At 40.9% G+C, this 21,860-nt stretch overlaps 1 pseudogene; it reads left to right on the plus strand.

Moving 5' to 3' along the window:
* Positions 1-21,860, plus strand: part of LOC127029039 (ankyrin repeat domain-containing protein 31-like) — an 80,893-nt pseudogene that overhangs the window by 38,136 nt on the left and 20,897 nt on the right.

The following is a 21,860-nucleotide window of genomic DNA, read 5'->3' on the forward strand; positions in this document are numbered from 1 at the left end:
AAACTAATCTGGTATTTGTACTCAGCATTGCCGTCACCTCCATACTTCGGGAGCCATCTATCAGAAACTATTAATAATTACACCTTGTACCTTTTCTCATCGGAAAGCCAATCCACGGGGGGAGACACCTTCCTTCACCTTCCCCTTCTCCTCCAGGCACATTACAATAGCTCTTGAGAATTTTGAATATCCTTGGGATGTTCAAACCATCATGTTCCTATTGTTATGTCTCCTGAATGTGTTCCAGGTCTTGTTTAAGGTTAAACAACTATTTAAGAATACCTTTCGGAAATCTGCCCCGAGGCTTAATAGCCATGGGTGGCATGGCATGTGGGAGAATATGGGCAGGTATCTAGAGAACTTCTCACCTCCAGTGGTTTGGAACTTCACTCCCGAACAACTACAGGACCCTGATGAAGTGATAGAATATTTGAAAGGAAAATGCTGTGGCTATTCCAAAGAGGCACAACTTACACACTGTGCTGAGCCCTGGCCAGTATCTACCAAACACTGCTCGATACTGTGCAGCACCCTCAGGGGGAAGGGAGGGAAAACAGACCTACAGGCACTGCGGCTACTCCAACCCCTGCAACAGACACAGCGGCTGCTCCAACCCCGGCAACAGGCACTGCAGCTACTCCAACCCCCACAACAGGCACTGCGGCTACTCCAACCCCGGCGACAGGCACTGCGGCTACTCCAACCCCGGCGACAGGCACTGCAGCTACTCCGACCTCCACAACAGACACTGTGGCTACTCCAACCCCCACAATAGACACTGCGGCTACTCCAACCCCTGCGACAGGCACTGCGGCTGAACCAGAGAACCAACCTGTGCCAGTATCAGTCACCCCTATACAGAAGAAGAAATATACAAAAAAATCAGTTCGCTTAGCAAAGGATGAAGGTGAACCAGGGTCATCATGAGAACAGGAGGAAGAGGCAGAACCAGAGGTAATCACCCGATCTCTATCCCTGAGTGAGCTGCGAGATGTGCAAAAAGATTTCAGCCGTCGTCCAGGTGAGCACATTATCACCTGGCTGCTCTGATGCTGGGATAATGGGGCAAGTAGCTTGGAATTAGAGGGTAAGGAAGCCAAGCAGCTGGGATCACTTGCTAGGGAAGGTGGCATTGACAAGGCGATTGGAAAGGGGACACAAGCCTTCAGCCTCTGGAGGCGACTCCTGTGAAGCGTGAAGGAAAGGTACCCATGTGGCGGAAGTTTGTACGGAGCACACCATCATCGTATGCCAAACCGCTGGCAGTACTGACCTGGAAAGACGAAGAAGTACCGACAGTGGATGAAATGGCTCGCCAACTCCGGCAATATGAAGAAAATCTCTCTTTGTCCCTACGAGCCTGTGTCTCGGCTGTGGAAAAACTGTCCGAAAAATCCAAAAAACTGATCGAACTGATCGAAAAGTCCTACTCCCCACCTGTACAGACCAGTATCTCAGCTATTAGGAGTGAATGTTCCTCTGCTCAAGAGAGAGAATATAGGAGGTATACACCACGGGGTACCCTGTGGTTTTACCTGCGTGACCACGGAGAGGACATGAGAAAGTAGGATGGAAAACCTACCTCGGTCCTAGATGCACGGGTACGTGAATTGCAAGGAAAAACCACCACAAAAGGGGATACTTCCAGGAAAGATGCCGCTCCGGTTTCCAGCAGGCAATTCCCCAGACAGAGTGGAAGGGCTTCTGACCCTCTTGAAGGGACCTCTAAGTCATTTTTACAAGAAGTGAGTAACAAATACTCTGACCAGGATTAGAGGGGCCCTGCCTCCAGCCAGGCGGAGGAGAGGGACAACCAGGTTTATTGGACTGTGTGGATCCGATGGCCTGGCACATCAGACCCACAGGAGTATAAGGCTCTAGTGGACACCGGTGCACAGTGTACTCTAATGCCATCAAGCTATAAAGGGGCAGAACCCATTTGTATTTCTGGTGTGACAGGGGGATCCCAACAGCTAACTGTATTGGAGGCTGAAATAAGCCTAACTGGGAATGAGTGGCAAAAAAACCCCATTGTGACTGGCCCAGAGGCCCCATGCATCCTTGGCATAGATTATCTCAGGAGAGGGTATTTTAAGGACCCAAAAGGGTATCGGTGGGCTTTTGGTATAGCTGCCTTGGAGACAGAGGGAATTGAACAGTTGTCCACCTTGCCCGGACTCTCTGAGGACCCTTCGGTTGTGGGGTTGCTGAGGGTCGAAGAACAACAGGTGCCAATCGCTACCACAACAGTGCACTGGTGGCAATATCGCACCAACCAAGACTCCCTGATTCCCATCCATATGCTGATTCATCGACTGGAGAGCCAAGGAGTGATCAGCAGGACTCGCTCACCCTTTAACGGCCCCATTTGGCCAGTGCGAAAGTCTAATGGAGAGTGGAGACTAACAGTAGACTATCGTGGCCTGAATGAAGTCACACCGCCGCTGAGTGCTGCTGTGCCAGACATGCTAGAACTTCAATATGAACTGGAGTCAAAGGCAGCCAAGTGGTACACCACAATTGATATCGCTAATGCATTTTTCTCAATCCCTTTGGCAGCAGAGTGCCGGCCACAGTTTGCTTTCACTTGGAGGGGCGTCCAGTACACCTGGAATCGACTGCCCCAGGGGTGGAAACACAGCCCCACCATTTGCCATGGACTAATCCAGAAAGCCCTGGAAAAAGGTGAAGCTCCAGAACACCTGCAATAGATTGATGACATCATTGTATGGGGCAACACAGCAGAAGAAGTTTTTGAGAAAGGGAAAAGAACAATCCAAATCCTTCTGAAAGCTGGTTTTGCCATAAAACAGAGTAAGGTGAAGGGACCCGCACAGGAGATCCAGTTTTTAGGAATAAAATGGCAAGACGGACATCGTCATATCCCAATGGATGTGATCAACAAAATAGCAGCTATGTCTCCATTGACTAGTAAACAGGAAACACAAGCTTTCTTAGGCATTACGGGTTTTTGGAGAATGCATATTCCAAATTACAGTCCAATTGTAAGCCCTCTTGTCGTAGTTTAACCCCAGTCAGCAACTAAGCACCACGCAGCCGCTTCCCCCTCCCCCTCCCCCTCCCAGTGGGGTGAGGAGGAGGAAAGGAAAAAAAAAAAAAAGTAAAACTTGTGGGTTGAGATAAGAACAGTTTAATAACTAAAGTAAAATATAATAATAACAATAGTAATAATGAAATATAATAATAATAATAATGAAAAGGAATATAACAAAAAAAGGAAGGGCGGGGGAAAAGAAAAAAACCAGTGATGCACAATGCAATTGCTCACCACCCGCTGCCCAATGCCCAGTTAGTTCCCGAGCTGCGATCCGCCCCTCCCGGCCAACTCCCCCCTGTTTATATACTGGGCATGACGTTCCATGGTATGGAATACCCCTTTGGCTAGTTCAGGTCAGCTGCCCCGGCTCTGCTCCCTCCCAGCTTCTTGCACACCTGCTTGCTGGCAGAGCATGGGAAACTGAAAAGTCCTTGGCTTAAGATAAGCGCTACTTAGCAACAACTAAAACATCAGCGTGTTATCAACATCATTCTCACACTAAATCCAAAACACAGCACTGTACCAGCTACTAAGAAGAGAGTTAACTCTATCCCAGCCGAAACCAGGACACCTCTCTATCAAGTGACTCGGAAGAAGAACAATTTTAAATGGGGCCCTGAGCAACAACAAGCCTTTGAACAAATTAAATGGGAGATAGTTCATGCAGTAGCCCTTGGGCCAGTCCGGGCAGGACCAGATGTTAAAAATGTGCTCTACACCGCAGCCGGGGAGAATGGCCCTACCTGGAGTCTCTGGCAGAAAGCACCCAGGGGAGACCCGAGGTCGACCCCTAGGGTTTTGGAGTCGGGGATATTGAGGATCTGAGGCTCGCTATACTCCAACTGAAAAGGAGATATTAGCAGCATATGAAGGAGTTGGAGCTGCTTCAGAAGTGGTTGGTACTGAAACACAGCTCCTATTAGCACCCCGACTGCCGGTGCTGGGGTGGATGTTCACAGGGAAGGTCCCTTCTACACATCATGCAACTGATGCTACATGGAGTAAGTGGGTTGCACTGATCACACAACAAAGTCGAATAGGAAACCCCCAGTCGCCCAGGAATCTTGGAGGTGATCACGGACTGGCCAGAAGGCAAAGATTTTGGAATATCGCCGCCAGAGGAGGAGGTGATGGGTGCTGAAGAGGCCCCACTGTATAATAAACTGCCAGAAAATGAGAGGCAATATGCCCTGTTTACTGATGGGTCCTGTCGCATTGTAGGAAAGCATCAGAGGTGGAAGGTGGATGTATGGAGTCCTATATGACAAGTTGCAGAAACTGCTGAAGGAGAGGGTGAATCAAGTCAGTTTGCAGAGGTGAAAGCCATCCAGCTGGCTTTAGACATTGCTGAATGGGAAAAATGGCCAATACTTTATCTCTATACTGACTCATGGATGGTGGCAAATGCCCTGTGGGGGTGGTTGCAGCAATGGAAGCAGAGTAACTGGCAACGCAGAGGTAAACCCATCTGGGCTGCTGCATTGTGGCAAGATATTGCTGCCCGGCTAGAGAACCTGGTTGTGAAAGTACATCATGTAGATGCCCACATACCTAAGAGTCGGGCCACTGAAGAACATCAAAACAATCAACAGGTAGACAAGGCTGCTAAGACTGAAATGGCTCAGGTGGATCTGGATTGGCAACATAAGGGTGAATTATTTTTAGCTCGGTGGGCCCATGACACCTCAGGCCATCAAGGAAGAGATGCAACATATAGATGGGCTCGTGATCGAGGGGTGGACCTGACCATGGACACTATCGCACAGGTCATCCATGAATGTGAAACATGTGCTGCAATTAAGCAAGCCAAGCGGTTAAAACCTCTTTGGTATGGGGGACGATGGCTGAAATATAAATATGGGGAGGCCTGGCAGATTGACTATATCACACTCCCACAAACCCGCCAAGGCAAGTGCCATGTGCTTACAATGGTGGAAGCAACCACCGGCTGGCTGGAAACATATCCCGTGCCCCATGCCACCGCCCGGAACACTATCCTGGGCCTTGAGAAGCAAATCTTATGGCAACATGGAACCCCAGAAAGAATTGAGTCAGACAACGGGACTCATTTCCGGAACAATCTCATAGATACCTGGGCCAAAGAGCATGGCATTGAGTGGGTATATCACATCCCCTATCATGCACCAGCCTCTGGGAAAATCGAGCGATACAATGGGTTGTTAAAGACTACATTGAGAGCAATGGGTGGTGGGACCTTTAAACATTGGGATACACATCTAGCAAAGGCCACCTGGTTAGTCAACACTAGAGGATCTGCCAATCGAGCTGGCCCTGCCCAATCAGAACTTTTACATACTGTAGAAGGGGATAAAGTCCCTGTAGTGCACATAAAAAATATGCTAGGGAAGACAGTATGGGTTACTCCTGCCTCAGGCAAAGGCAAACCCATTCGTGGGATTGCTTTTGCTCAAGGGCCTGGGTGCACTTGGTGGGTGATGCGGAAGGACGGGGAAGTCCGATGTGTGCCTCAAGGGGACTTGATTTTAGGTGAGAATAACCAATAGATTAAATTGTATGATGTTGATTGCTATATAATCCTGCCAGTGTATGTCATCATTATTACAACTGTTATATGCTATATCAACGGTATCACAGTAGGAATCATCTAAATTAATGAAGAATGAACTTTGATAAAACCGAGCAAAGCGCAGTAGTGATGGAACCAGGACTGACTGCAGCATGCAACAATCCAACACTACACACCATCCTCCTGCTGTGCCCAATGTCATCTGCCCGCTGCACTGCACCAAAGCCCAATCCTGTTCTGCCAACTGAGCGGACTTCGCACCATCCCTCCTGCCCAGACAGACTGTTATGACAGATGGAGCCCAAAGTCCTGGACTGAATGAACTCAACGAACATTTTAAATGGACATTTTAAAGGCTTATACATTAAGGGAATGATATCTGTGTGTATATGTATCAAAAGACAGGAAAAGTGGTGGTGATTAATTGCAAATGCATTGGAAAGTGTGGGACCTGGACATGATGTAGATGGTATAGAATAAGTGGTGGATACAAAAGGACTGTCATGGTTTAACCCCAGCCGGCAACTAAGCACCACGCAGCCGCTTGCTCACTCCCCCCCACCCAGTGGGATGGGGGAGAGAATCGGAAAAAAAAAAACCCCACCTCGTGGGTTGAGATAAAGACAGTTTAATAGGACAGAAAGGAATGAAAAACTGATAATGATAATAATAATATGGCAATAGCAATACTAAAAGAATTAGACTATACAAAGCAAGTGATGCACAATGCAATTGCTCACCGCTCACCAACCGATGCCCAGTTAGTTCCCGAGCCGCGATCCGCCCCTCCCAGCCAACTCCAACAGTTTATGTACTGGGCATGATGTCATATGGTATGGAATATCCCTTTGGCCAGATTGGGTCAGCTGTCCTGGCGGTGTCCCCTCCCAGCTTCTTGTGCCCCTCCAGCCTTCTTGCTGGCTGGGCATGAGAAGCTGAAAAATCCTTGACTTAGTATAAACACTAGTTAGCAACAACTAAAAACATCAGTGTGTTATCAACATTATTTTCCTACTAAATCCAAAACACAGCACTATACCAGCTACTAGGAAGAAAATTAACTCTGTCCTAGCCGAAACCAGGACAATAGCACAACAGCTTTTGGCATTAAAAGTTGTAGTCTCCTCCTCTCGTTTTCTCCCCTTTGAACACTGATAACTGTTAATATCCAAAACACATAATGCAGTGCACAGACACTTTATTCTTGCTTCCTAAAGTTTTATGTAGTGATGATAACTGCCCTTCTTACTCACAGTAGGGCAGTCTATGATGTCCTTAGAAATGTTGTGCTATAACAGCATCCATGATGTGTAGTCTTAGATTACACTTTATAACATTAGTTGATTGATGACGAATATTCTCCAAGTAGAAGATGTCGTAAACTTTTCATTGGGAAAACCTATTACTATGGCTGCGTAACTGATGATTTCAACAGTTGTGTGAGTTGCTGCAGTGTTTGTGTTCTGGTTCTATCTCCAGATATGAAGTAATCAACAGGATAATTCTAGTCAGTCATCAGCCTTTGGAGTAGTTTTGTTACAAAATTGCCATGAGTTAACTCTGCGTGTTTTTGCTATGTTATTTCCCTTTCCTTATAATTTCCTAGAATCATTGCAGACAGGTTTGCCAGAAATGTGTGTATTTGGTTTGCGTGGCAAGGTTTTGGTAGCAGGGGGGCTTCAGGGGTGGCTTCTGTGAGAAGCTGCTAGAAGCTTCCCCTATGTGCGATAAAGGTAATGCCAGCGGGTTCCAAGACGGACTCGCCACTGGCCAAGGCCGAGCCAATCAGCAACAGTGGTAGCGCCTCTGTGATAACATATTTAAGAAAGGGAAAAGAAGTTACAGGGGAGTAGCAGTTGCAGCCAGAGAGAGAGGAGTGAGAAGATGTGAGAGGGATAACTCTGCAGACACCAAGGTCAGTAAAGAAGGAGGGGGAGGAGGTGCTCCAGGCGCCAGAGCAGAGATTCCCCTGCAGCCCCTGGTGAAGACCATGGTGAGGCAGGCTGTCCCCCTGCAGCCCATGGAGGTCCACAGTGGAGCAGATATCCACCTGCAGCCTGTGGAGGACCCCACACCAGAGCAGGTGGATGTGCCTTGAAGGAGGCTGTGACCCCGTGGAGAGCCCACACTGGAGCAGGCTCCTGGCAGGACCTGTGGACCCGTGGCCCCGTGGCCCCGTGGAGAGAGGAGCCCACGCTGAAGCAGGTTTGCTGGCAGGACTTGTGACCCCGTGGGGGACCCACACTGGAGCAGTCTGTTCCTGAAGGACTGCACCCTGTGGAAGGGACCCATGCTGGAGCAGTTCATGAAGAACTGTAGCCCATGGGAAGGACCCACATTGGAGAAGTTTGTGGAGGACTGTCTCCCGTGGGAGGGACCCCACGCTGGAGCAGGGGAAGAGTGTGAGGAGTCCTCCCCCTGAGGAGGAAGGAGCGGCAGAAACACCATGTGATGAACTGACCACAACCCCCATTCCCCATCCCCCTGCGCTGCTCGGGGGGGAGGAGGTAGAGAAAATTCAGGAGTAAAGTTAAGCCCAGGCAGAAGGGAGGGGTGGGGGGAAGGTGTTTTTAAGATTTGGTTTTATTTCTCATTACCCTACTCTGATTTGACTAGTAATAAATTAAACTAATTTTTCCCCAAATCGAGTCTGTTTTGCCCATGATGGTAATTGGTGAGTGATCTCCCTGTCCTTATCTCGACCCATGAGCCTTTTGTTTTATTTTCTCTCCTCTGTCCAGCTGAGGAGGGGGAGTGATAGAGTGGCTTTGGTGGGCACCTGGCATCCAGCCAGGGTCAACCCACCACAATGTGAAACTGTAACTGGCATATGACCACAGGAGCAATGTAGATTTAATTCTTTAAAGGCAGAACATCAATTTGAAACCAGTTCAATTTTCAGAAATAAATAAAAGTGTGAAGCGCTTCAGTAATATTTATCATTTGATTTCACTCATTTATTTTTACACTTTTTTATACATATTTCTTAGTTCCTTAATTTCTCTGTTCTGCTGTCTTAAAAAGCTGCACAAGCAGAGGAAATTAGTTAATTTTATAATAGCACAGTTTTCTTTTAGTATAATAAAGCAATTTATCAGAAAGTGAAATGAAGTATATGGCCTGTTTTGTAGATAGAATTAAATGCAGATGGCACAGTTCAACATGATAATACTAAAGCATCAAAGGAAGTTTTGCTAAAAATGAACAAAGCAGAAAAACAAATTTGGTGAAACATACAAAAAATAAAGTTCTTCAGGATTCTGAAGGCAGAAAACTGAATGAAAAAAAATACAAGTTCAAAAAAGACAAATAGATCTGCTATTCATATAGCAGAGGCTTACAGCCAAGAGTAAGAAATTCAGAAATAATGTCTCATGTTAGATGGACCTCATGTTTAGGTCCATCTACAGACCAAGGAACAATTAAATTACAGAAAACATCTTTCCCTGATGCTGGACCTAATGAAATGGGCAACACTGTTGCTGTTTCTAATCATAATCGTTGCATCCTAGTTAGTGTTGTAGGAAAACTGAGCTTGCTAAATCAGACAGAATTGCATCAGGAATGTAAATTCAACAGTGGTAACAGTGAAAATTCATTTACAGAAGAAAAGGACAGAACTGGTGGAAGCTCAGCAACTTCTGTCAACAGGGGAGGAGATCACCAGTTTGCATTGCCTCACATTATTGGTTTCTGGAGAAAAAGTGTCTGCACAGCATTCTCAGACTACTGATTTAACAGAACTTGATTTTCAGTCAATACTTGCTTTGACTTCCTCTCATAATGTATCTGTTTTAAAGTTACAACAGGAAATCAAGAGTTATGACAGTGATCAACATAGTCTCAAGCAGCGTAACAGTAATAGTTTGAGTGACAGGAATCTAAATACTGATATGAGAATACCTTCAGAACAAATTATTTCTTTGCAAAACTCGACAAACCAAGTTAAATCTGATGTTGATGGAAACAAAATTAATGGAGAGGCTCTAAGTTTAAAACTCTCTTTGCCTTTGAACAGATTTCCTTACAGACAGATGAGTCAGAACCAGCATGAGCAAATCTTACTGATTCAGACAGAATGGACATATTGCAACAGACTATTGTAAAAGAGGTGCAAAACATTTATACTAATATATCTGAAGATGGAACCAGCTGCACTGAACAGACACTTCAAACAAATGCAGAAACACTGTTAGCACATGAGCTTTTAGCAACTACTAATGGAGAAAATGTTTCTGGAAGTCCTTATAATTCTACCAGTGGTGTACTAAGCACCATTGAACAAAAGGCTCCACAACCAGAGAAAGGAAGGAGGATCCTGCTTAATGCAGAAGAAAGTGCTGAAGGATGTCACATTGAAACTGAAAATGCTAGTAGTTTAGAGATCGAGCCTATAGCTTTACAACTACCTGAAAAGGAAGCACTTCAAATTAAACAAAAGCAAGAGGATCTTCAGGAGACCAAGTCAAAAGCAGATTTGCATTTCGATGTTAATGCAGACAACGAGTCTCCTTATTCATTTCAGAGTGTGCAAAATATGCAGAAAGAAACCTCCCAGAAAACAGGTGCTATATTTTGTTTGAAAATAATTATTTTATGAGTTTGTTGTAAGCATTCTGTGTATTTTATTAAAAAAAAATAATGCTGTGGATCTCCAGAGTATGTGTATTGCCATAAATAAATAGCAGACACATGGAATGTGTTGTGGTACAGTCCACCATGCCAGATTAACTATTTAGTCATTTTTGCTTTGTATTTTTTGGGGCTATTTTATATCCAAGTCCCCATTGTGCTTATCAAAATGTGACTGCAATGTTAATTACAATAATTAGAATGAAATTCTTAAGTACCTTATTTTTTTTAATATTTAAGAATCAATAAAGGCCATATTTTCACAAAAGAATTTTTGAACTGTTTTGGATTCAATCTCAATACATTAACATATGGTGAATAGTGGATAAAGTATTTATTATGTTAAAATATTTTCAAAAATTGAGTGAGTTACTGCAGGCATTTTTTTAACCTAGATTAGGTGGTCATTTTGACATTCATTCTAACATCAGTTTACATTTCTGAAATTATGCCATAGATACTAAGTTCTTTTGTTAAACCAACAGATGGAGTGTGTGCTGGAGTAAGTGGAACAGAAGGCACTGAAAAAAATGAAGAAGGAGGAAATGCAAAGAGCAACATGCTCTCACAGTTTACTGAAACAGAAGTCGTCCAAACTAAAAGAGTAAGATTAGACTCTCAGGAGACAAACCAAAAGACAGACTTGTGTTCCAGTAGCAGTAAAAACAAGCTTTCATCTAATCAATCACAATTCAGTCAAGCATCAGAACAGCAAACATCCAAGAAATCAGGTGAAAGGTTAATAATATTTTATAAAAACAGTGGGGTTTTGTTCCAGACATATAGGAAGAAGACTTTTTGTAATACACGAGGGAAAGTTTGGAAATATATATATAGCATATTGAGCAAATACTCTAGTGAGTTCCAAATACTTGAAATATTTCCAGAACTTCTGTATTCTATTTTACACAATGCACATACTTACTCTGTTTTGTTTATGTTACATTCATCAGTCTTTTCAGCACTGTAATTGAGGGGATGCAGAATCATAACTGAGAGCTTAAAATAACACTAAATTGATCCTTAGTTAACTATGTTACATAACTGAGAGTTTAAAATAACACTAAATTGATCCTCAGTTAATTATTTTACGTATCACAGATTAAAGAATAAAACCTGGCTTTCCATATATTTGGCACACATATATCCACTTCTATTTTATAGACTATATCCTCATCAGGCACAAATCAGCATAGGCTCTGATTGTACTGGTACATTTGGTTTTAGCTGTAGTATATAAACAAACCTACTTATATGAGGATAAGGATCTAGTGTCCTCCGACAAGTATATTCTCTTCTGCCTGTGCATACAGCTTTCTGTTTAGCAGTTTCATCCCATGTCTAAGACTTACATTTATCTTGTAGTCTTACCATCACAATAAAGCTCTGGTCCAACTGATTACTCATCATAACCCCCAAGTATTTTTCACTTACTGTTTTTTTGATAAGCTGACAGTCATCTTGTGTACTCTGGTTCTTTCTGGAACCTCCATAGCACTCAAGACTTACTAAAACCAAATCCCATGGTTCAGATGGAATCCCTCCTCTCTTAAAACTTTTAAATGTAATATATCTGGACCACTGATTCAAAAATGTTTATCCTCATATCATTTGGCATTCTCCTTAACTTAGGTTGAAATGAACTGTGTCATTAGATGATAGGAATTTCTTGTGTAGCTTTGCCTTGATACAGAATAGAGTATTTGTCTTTTCTGATTATCTTAGACAATTTTGTCATTTCTCTTGAGTAATTAAGAGTTTGGGGAATTTTTTTTCAGTTTTGATCAATTTTTAAATTCTGCCTTCTTAGGACCTTAGCTGGCTGCGACTATCTCCTTGTAATCTTTTGTTTTCCATAGCAGTTTTCTACAACTCCTTATTTATATTTGCTACTATTCACTTCCCATTTTTTTATTTCTCATTTACTATTGCTCTCTAATTCCCTTCCTAAGCCAGGTTAATTTTTGAATCAGTGCAGCTTTTCATCTTGAGTGTGGGATATGTTGTGAAATACTTTCTAGCTATTATTTATATTTTTCTGCTGAGATTTTTTCTTCAAACTGTTTTTTTATTTATAATTGTTTCCAGCTCTGTGAAACTGTCCCTTTCAAATAACTACTGTGTCAGTGTAAATGTATACTTTGTATATACATACATAGGAAAAGGTGTATTTTATATGTATAGGTTTATAGAAGTATGTGTGAATGCATGTGTATATGTGTGTGGATATAACATTTGATTATTTTTTTTTTCCAAGTGTATGCAGCAAAAATTTTTAGTTTCTTCCTTGGACTGCAGTTATGTGTTGCTGTGGTCTATTGGTCAAACTTTGGTTACCTTTGAGTGGGATATAAATAAATGCTAGCATTAAGTTGATCATATATATTTTGAAAATCAATGGGATTCATGCTCCTACATCCATTAAATGCTTTTAAAACCAATGTATATAACAGTGTGTATACTTAAAATAATATTTATAACAAATATACACACCCACCCATACACACACGCACAATATGGACAAATACATCTGCACACATACTATCAACACACTCATTTGTTTACCTCTTTTTGTTGTTTACTTAGTACCCTCCTGACTGATCTGTAGAGGGCTGGACTTTTTTCTTGAGACAGAGACCATCTGTCTGTATAAGTGTCTTGTTTCATAGGTGGTGGCTTACTATTCTATAGATGGGACAGCACTTATTTTGCTTGCAGGACAGAAAGGATTTGTCGTAAGATTATTTGGACATCCTCTTCTTTCAGCATTTTTTTTTTTCAAATTATTTGAAGTTGTCTTTGATTTAAGAAGGGTCCTACAATGCAAAGTTATTATTGCAAGTAACATCAGTAGAGTATTCACATTGATTTCAGAAACCTGTCTTGCATAACTATACTTGGCTTGACATCTATGAAAAACTGTTGTGTCTTGCAGAATATTATTTCTGTTTCTGTCTTCTCTGGCAAGGACTGAGTTCTCTGACTTTTTGACTGGATGCTCACTAGTTTTATATGTTGAATTAAGGAGTCATCAGCCAATCTCTGCAATGTCCTGTAACACTCATCGTGTCATGACAAAAAACATCCAGGAAATTATGTGAAGTTCTTGCTGATCCTTTTCTCTTTGATAGTCACAATCTTCTTGTCCTCTTCTGCCTTCAGCTGTACAGAATGCTGTTTCCTCTTCCCGTCTCAGGTGGTTGCTAGTTTTCAACCCATCTTAGGTTCCCGCTCTCTTGAGTTTCTGGACTGCAAGCTCCTGTTTTCTTTTGGAAGTGGAGGGGAGAAGGAAAGGCATAGGTGCTTCTTGTTACTTACTGTTCTCCAGTATTTGGCAGTGTCAGTACTTAGCTTTCCTATCTCCAAATTGGTTCCTCCTGTTGTAGGAATCCCTTTTTACTTCATTCTGGGAAAAAACCAAACATGGCATCTCTGATACATGTCATCATCCACTGCTAAGAATAAACATTGAACATAGAAATGATTCCTTTCCCTACAGATGTCCTTTTTTGCAGCTCCTATATTCCTGTTTGATCTTTATAATGAGGTCTATGTGCATTAATACATTTTTGGATTTTTTTCCTTTATATTTTTTGCCTCCTATATATACAATTATGATTTTTAAAAAAAAACTTTATCCTGAACATGTTTCTTACATTTTGGTCTCCTCTGGAATATCATTTCACAGATCACTTTTTCCCCCCAAAAGAGATTCTTCAGGTAATATTTTATTCAGCTAAAATTTAATTATTTCTTTCATCCCAGGAGAATGTTGCTGTTTGAGAGATGATGGGAGAAAGTATAGCCCTTTGTATAGCTGAAGATATTAATAGCTTTGGAGACTGGGACAATGGCATTCAGATTGCAGCAGAAAAAAGTAGAAGATGGGATAATGTTTTCTGGCTTGTGGGGTTTTCAGATTTTTTGCTGTCTCATGCCTCTTCTTCATTAACTGACTTTTGTATCTCATCTGATTGTTCCTGTGTCCCAGTGGTCTTCCTTATATTATTCTATTCTTGAATAAAAATCTTTTCTTCCTAAATGACGCAGTGTCACTTTAATCTACAGTCACTTACTAGGCTCTCAACATTCCTATTCTGCTTATACAGAATGAAGGTATGAACAGCTTGCTTCTTTTCTTATAGTTTGATCTGTGAAAAGAATTACTCATAGACCAATGATGAAGCATTCAAATGTTTGTTTGAAGGAGGATGTCCTTAAGGTTGTTGAAGTATGGCAGCCTAATCTAGTCTAACTGCTGATTACTGTAATCTCTCCACTTTATCTTTGTACGTGCACTGACTGGATTTTGTATTTGCCAAGTTCCTGATCTTTCCTGCTCATGACCCACCTGGCAATGCACTCCACAGAGAACCAGTATTTTGTGATTCACATACCAATGTCCCATTATGCTTTTGCAAATGTTTCCTAAAACGAGCATGAAGAAAAATATTGTGCGTGACAGCTTAACTGGAAAACTTTGCAATTATTTCTGTTCACATGCAGCTGATATTGCTAAGGGTCATTAGCTTAATGGGCTGTTGTGTGCCTTTTTTTTTCCTCCTACATCTCTAAAGAGTCCCTAGGACATTCTCCCATGAATCAAAGGGGGGAAAAAAAGCAAGAACCAGAAAGTGGATGATTGCTTTGGGAGTTCAGACCCAGAAGCTTTTAGACAAAACACAATACATTATCTTACAGAAAAAGTAGGTCTCAGATTGGAAGAGTATTTCAATAATGTGACCCCTCTGTGTGCTCTAGAATCTCAGTTTTCATTTAAAAAAGAAAGTCTTTAGCTCTTCCTGTTGCCAATACGGTGTGGGCCAAGCACCCCCCAATGCAGTGAGGGCTGCCTGAATGCTTTCTGACAGGTTAGAATAGCCTATGGTGAGCTCCATGCTGCCATGGTCTGGCTGCAGCAGTACCTGAACAAGCTAGTTTAAAATTAGTATGGATATATCCTCACTATATGTCTGTCTTTAATATAGTTGCAGTATGTCTTTCATATTCTTCCAAACAGTCTTGGATGACAGGCTCAGTAGTTTACCTTAAAGGAAACCTTGGAAAAGCAGATTTTCCAGAAGGCAGAAGGAGCCCAAAAAAAGGCAGCTGTCAAATCATGGAAGATGTTTGATAGCAATGGATACTGATAACTGGAAATATTTGAGAAGACAGCTTGTCTGATGAGAAGAGGAAATGCTTGGGATGTAGCAACTAATTGTTCATATGAATAATTAAAAAAACATGGATAAGAGTTGCAAAATGCTTATTTAAAACCTTACACTTACCTTTTTTGAATAAATTACAGATTTTCAAGAAATTAGAGAAAGAACCTAGTGAATTTTTTAAAAAATCTGATAGCACAGTATTATAACAGCAGGAACAGGAGTGAAAATAAGCTAACATGTATGGTAGAGCTTTTGAAGATTTATACACACTGTCTTTTTGGTAACAGTTTGGGTGAGGGGGTTGTCCTTACTCTATATGCAGAATCAGTGCTTTTTAAATCTGTTTTTTCTTTGTATCTCTTACAATTTGATATCTCTGTTACCTGAAGCCTCAGAATTAGGACTTGTCTGATAATCACATGATAAAATTTAAAGCGGATGTTGTTTGTTTTGTGAACCGATAAGAGAAGGATTAAATCAAGTTTATTTACAATCATGAGTCCAATCCTGCACAGGTTTAATTAAAAGGCAGTTCAGCTATGTCACTTGACATTAGTCAAAGATTTGTAATCAGTCTACTGGACTTTTTCACACCACAGGTGTAAAAATACTTTATGTAAAAACGTCTCTCTCTCCTGATACAGAATCAGGAATGGAAAAGAGGTGATGGTCATCTTCACTTTTTTATAGTTTCTTAAATACCTTTATGTGTATACTTTATATATTTAGCAGGCATGCCTGGTAACTTAAAAGCAGTCCATGGAGAAATGTGACATACTTCCTATCTCTATACAATATAAAACTGTTCAACCTTGTTACCTTTTCCATTGATCCCTAGTCCATTGTACCCTTGTTAAGTCATCTAGATTTGAACTGTAAATTCTTTTGCTTAGAATCTATTTGTAATCTGAGCAGGGTCTATTTGTTATCTGTTATGCAGTACCTTCTAACCTTTTGATGTAGTCAATTAATGTTATTGAATAATTAAGGCACACATTTACATTAATTCAAATGAGTTGTGAAGCTTAATTCCTTGTTTATAATGAAACATTTTTTGTTGTTCCTAATGAACATCCAATATGTGTTTAGAATCCTCCCTATCTACCAGAAAAGAAGCTGTAATTTTGCATGGTATCTGTAATACAAGAGCTGGGACAAAGATGAAAAAGAAGAGAAATGCAAAAGGAGAAACTCATCTGCATATTGCTGCTAGGAGAGATTTGTCTTTGGTGAAAACTCTAATATCATCTGGAATTTGTGTCAATGAACAGGACTATGCAGGTTTGAATATTACTCTCTTATGGACTTGTTTTATGATACAATTTTATATAATTTATAGTATATATGGTTTTATATATTTTGTGTAATTTTAATATAATTATGGATTCTTGATTTATGATATAATTGTGATATAATGTGATTATTGAAACTATTGAGCCAGAATGCTGTAGAAAATATCTTCTCTTCATTATTGTTACATATTTGTTAAATAAACGCAGATTGTTTCTATGAAAATATTTCATTCAAATGTTATTATAACACACAATTTCAAAGAACACATAAGAATTCTTGGAAATATGTTATAGTGATTAGCAAGAATGCTTTTATAACTACATATGAGTGCTCATAAATGCATATATGCATGCACACATTCCTCACATACAGTGTTTATATGAAACCCTTACAGTGATGGGGTGTGTGATAAACTGTGGAGAGTCATAGGATTTTTGATATTTTTATGACTGCTTGAAATTCATTTTTTCTCTCCTGATGTGTGGGATTATTGGTAAGAAAAGGTGTATCTACATATATAAATTTAGAATTCGATCCCAAACTTTTCAAATGGGGGAGGGAGAGGAGGGGAGGAAGTCATTCAACAAGCACAAGCACAATCAGTGAATCCCCGGATTTGTGTCTCAGCATGGAGTGAATGCAGCCTTTCCTTCAGCAGGGACATTAATCGGTCTTGCTCCTCTGCTGAAGAGCACATTTTCAGAGATATGTATGGAAAGTGGACTTGAAAGTTTAGCAGGAGAACTGATGCTTATACACATGAATATATACATGTGAAGCACATTCACAAATCTTATTTCCTTAGGAAATGAGGACAATAATCAGATGACAAGATTATTTTTTCCTTTTTTCTACCTAAATGTATAACACATTTCTATTTTTGTAGTCTCAGAATGGATGGTATTCTATTCTGGATCCCTGGCAGACTTGATATTATAAAATGCCACTGGGATTAGAAATCAGACTATTAATATTATGCTTCTGAGTTCTTAGATTCTTTCTACTCTATTGTTTTGTTTCTTTTATTATTTTTAGTAGTGTAGTAGAAAATTGGGCAATGATTAATGGGATGAAATTTAACAAGAACAAATGCTGAATTCTGCACCTAGGACGGAGTAATGCCAGGCCCAAGTATAAATTGGGAGAGGAGTAGCTGGAGAGGAGTGGCTGGAGAGCAGCCTTGCAGAAAGGGATCTGGGGGTGCTGGTTGACAGCAGGCTCAACATGAGTCAGCAGTGTGCCCTGGCAGCCAAGAGGGCAAACTGCATCCTGGGATGCATCTAACACAGTATAACCAGCTGGTCAAGAGAGGTGATTATCCCGCTGTATTTACTGTTGGTGTGGCCTCACCTTGAATACTGTGTGCAGTTCTGGGCCCCACAATTTAAGAAGGATGTGAAGGTCCTTGAATGCATCCAGAGGAGGGCAACGAAGCTGGTGAAAGGGCTGGAAGGCATGTCCTGTGAGGAGTGGCTAAGGACTCTGGGGTTGTCTAGTTTGGAGAAAAGGAGGCTGAGGGATGACCTCATGGCTCTCTGCAGCTTCCTGAGGAGGGGAAGTGGAGAGGGAGGGGCTGATCTCTTCTCCCTGGTATCCAGAGACAGGATGCATGTGGGGATGGTTCAAAGCTGCGTCAGAGGAGGTTCAGACTGGACATTAGGAAGCATTTCTTTACCGAGAGGGTGGTCAAACACTGGAACAGGCTTCCTAGAGAGGCGGTCGATGCCCCATGCCTGTCAGTGTTTAAGAGGCATTTGGTTAATGCCCTTAATAATATGCTTTAATTTTTGGTCAGCCCTGAATTGGTCAGGCAGTTGGACTAGATGATCATTGTAGGTCCCTTCCAACTGAACTATTCTATTCTATTCTATTCTATTCTATTCTATTCTATAAGTAAACAAAATTTTTCTGGTTAATATTGGATACATTTTTCTCTAAAGTAAACTGAATTACACGGGAAGTAATTTACCTTAGCATTTCAGGATGATTTTTTAAGATTTTTCTTAAAGAGAGTAGTCCATTGTTTATAGCACAGCAAACACAGCAAAATGTATAATTGCTAATTAGTGATCTGTGTGGATGTTTTCAAATCAGATGCATGCTGTATGTGTCATCTTGCTTTTATTAGATTGGACAGCAATTCATGAAGCTTCCAATGGGGGTTTTACTGAAGTGATCTTAGAATTACTGAAAGCCGATGCTAATGTTAACAGCAGAAGTCTGAACGGTATTTTGCCAATACATGATGCTGTTTCTGGCAATTATTTGGAGGTGCATTTTTCTTTTATATTAGGTTTCCTGAGCCTGATTTCCAGGAGTGGGTCAGCAAAGCAAAATCCTGTTTTAAATAAGGAAAGTCAAAGTTACTAATACATTTTTAGTGTAGATTTGCATTTAGGAAATAAACCAACATTCTTTGAAGTGATCAAAATTAGAGAAAGAATTATTTTTCAATAGTGAGAATTGACTTTTTCAGTCCAGTGGACAAATCAGAACAATTCAGAAGCTCCCCATGGTTCTCTCCCACATATTGGGCTTTTTTTAAATAATACTGAAACATTGAGCATTTTCAATTTGAGTTTTAAAAAGATGTTTTGAGTTAGATAATATTCCCTTTAAAAGAAATTAAAAGCAAGCATAATTAAACTCTCAAAACATCATTTAAAAAAGAAAATCAAAATGTTTAGAGGCAAGGAATAGATTTTTCCAAAATTTAACCCTTTCAGACAAACATCTTTGCCTGATTTGAGTGAAAATCAATGAATAATTCTGGTAACACCCACACATGCATTTTTTGGCAAATAAATGATCAGTCAGAATAATTTCATTAAGCTCTCACGAATACACCTCCCGTTGAAACATATGGGAGTTGAATAGATGGATCAGAAGACAAAATACTGCCAAAGAGAGCAGGGATCTTTTGTAGGCCAGAAAAAGAAGAAAATCTTTGCTGGTTAATGAAAAAAATGGTTGATTTTTAAACAGCAGGCTTAGGGTTTTTTCCTTTACAAAAAAGAAATTCTTTACAATGAGAGTGGTGAGACACTGGAACAGGTTGCCCAGAGAGGTGGTAGATGCCCCCTCCCTGGAAGTGTTCAAGGCCAGGTTGGATGGGGCTTTGAGCAACCTGATCTAGTGAAAGATGTTCCTGCCCATGGCAAGGGGGATGGACTAGATGATCTTTAAGGTCCTTTCCAACCCAAACCTATGATTCTACATTATGTAAAATCAGAAGTAGCTCCACTGAAGTGAAAGAAGTATCACAATAACCAAAGAAAATATCGGATCTAACATTTAAAAAATACATTCAGTCATAATTTTTTCCTTTTTGTAAATTTTTCTGAACCATAAATGTTTTCTTCATTCCTATTTAAAAATATTTCAATTTACTGTTAAGGGAATCCATCTCAACTTAAATTTTATTTTATGAGTGTGGGAGAGATGGTGAAGTCTTTTCAACAGTCAAAAGAAGGAATAAATTTCTAAGAGCACTTAAGATTGCATGGATCAAACAACAGTCACCTGCCAGTGGCCGCTCACAGGATTGCAAGTAGTTTTTAAAGAGCCAACTGTCAAAAAATATTTCTGCGAATAGTTCCCATAAAAAGGTAACCCTACATGGGGGAGTCTTACTGATGGTGTCTTTCAGCTGTATGTAGTTTGGGTTGTCCTTCATTTCAGTGAGAACATGACAAAATTATATCAGCAAAAGAATAAGAGAAAATCACTGCTATAAATAAACACTACATCTGATATGTTTTTCCTACATTAAAAGCTGGGGGATTTCTATAGGCACTCAGAAAGCTCACTGAATTAGAAGTCCAGCATTTATGCAGGAGAAATCAGTCAGAAAGGGAGCAAGGAGCTGGGATCAGAAAGGCATGACTACTAGCAAGGCAGCTCATGGATGATTTGATCTCTTCAAGGAAATCTCATAGTTCTTTGTAGTGTATCTTGGTCATAACATCTGTGCTAGGCAGTTCAGCTAGGGCATCTCTTGGCTCATACCAACATGTTTCCTTTGGAAGAGTCACCTCATCCTGAATCTCAGTCTGAAGGCATTCAAAGGTACAAAGCAATAGACTGCGTAAGTTAGCACAACAATGTTATGTAGAGAAACCAGAGACAATATGTTAAAACATTGCTATAAACAGTAATTGGGTGATCCCTTATATGCCTAGTCCACACTGCAAGGCTAGTGCCTGTAGGTAGGCTTGAGAGTAAAATTAAGCTGAAACTAGTATGCTTGCTTTCTGTACTCTTAGATGATGGCCAGTTTAAATCAGCCCTAAATAATCCATACTCTGCTGAGAAAAAAAATCAAATTCAGAATGTGATGATAAGCTGGACTGTTGAGCATTTTGTATGTCTGTGCCCAGTCCATCCAGACCCCAAAATAAGGTCATGAGTCTTGTGTGTAGCTAGGCTGTGGCTCCATTACAATTTAAGGCCATCTGTCCCAGATGCTGCAGTCCTGCCTTTGTCCTATGCCTGGACACGTGAGTTTACCTCTTTCCTTGCATTTTCATGAGCTCTTCAGTGATCATGCATAAAACTAGTTCAGGGAGCTGAATGGATGGAAAACTAATCCTACAAAAACAAGGCTTTGTTTAGAACAGCCCCCTGAGCCAGTGTAAGAACCATGCTAGTGTAAGGGAAGGAATGGGCCTGGGTGGCCCATCACAAGTGGTGTAGGATTAAGGCAACTCCAACACAGACAGGCATAGGTAGCTGTGGAACTATGACCTAAGTGTGTTTGGGTTCCCCCCACACTGGGAAGCTCCCAAATGTAGGCTGGGCCTTCCTCTAAACATGGTCTTGGGGTTTGTAATATGTATGGTGAGAAAACCTAAGTCACGGAAGCAGCTTTGGATCCATGCTTAACTGATTAAATACACTGCTCAAGCTCAGCCAAATGTCTGCCTTCTATTTGGACGAACAAATAAATAAAATGTTGTTTTGGCACAGTGAGTTCCAGGGAACTGAGCGTAAAAAGATGATGCCAAATTGGCTCAAACATATCACTTCTATTCCTGTCAAAAGAGCTGATATTTCATCACATTTATCTTTTCTGTGAGGAAAGATAAAATGAAGGGGATGATTTCACAGGCCTGGTGCCAAACTGTCAGTAGGGTTCTTGAAAACATGTAAGCTATTATTC

The sequence above is a fragment of the Gymnogyps californianus genome, unplaced genomic scaffold (genome assembly GCF_018139145.2).
Source record: "Gymnogyps californianus isolate 813 unplaced genomic scaffold, ASM1813914v2 HiC_scaffold_63, whole genome shotgun sequence".
Classification (NCBI taxonomy): domain Eukaryota; kingdom Metazoa; phylum Chordata; class Aves; order Accipitriformes; family Cathartidae; genus Gymnogyps; species Gymnogyps californianus.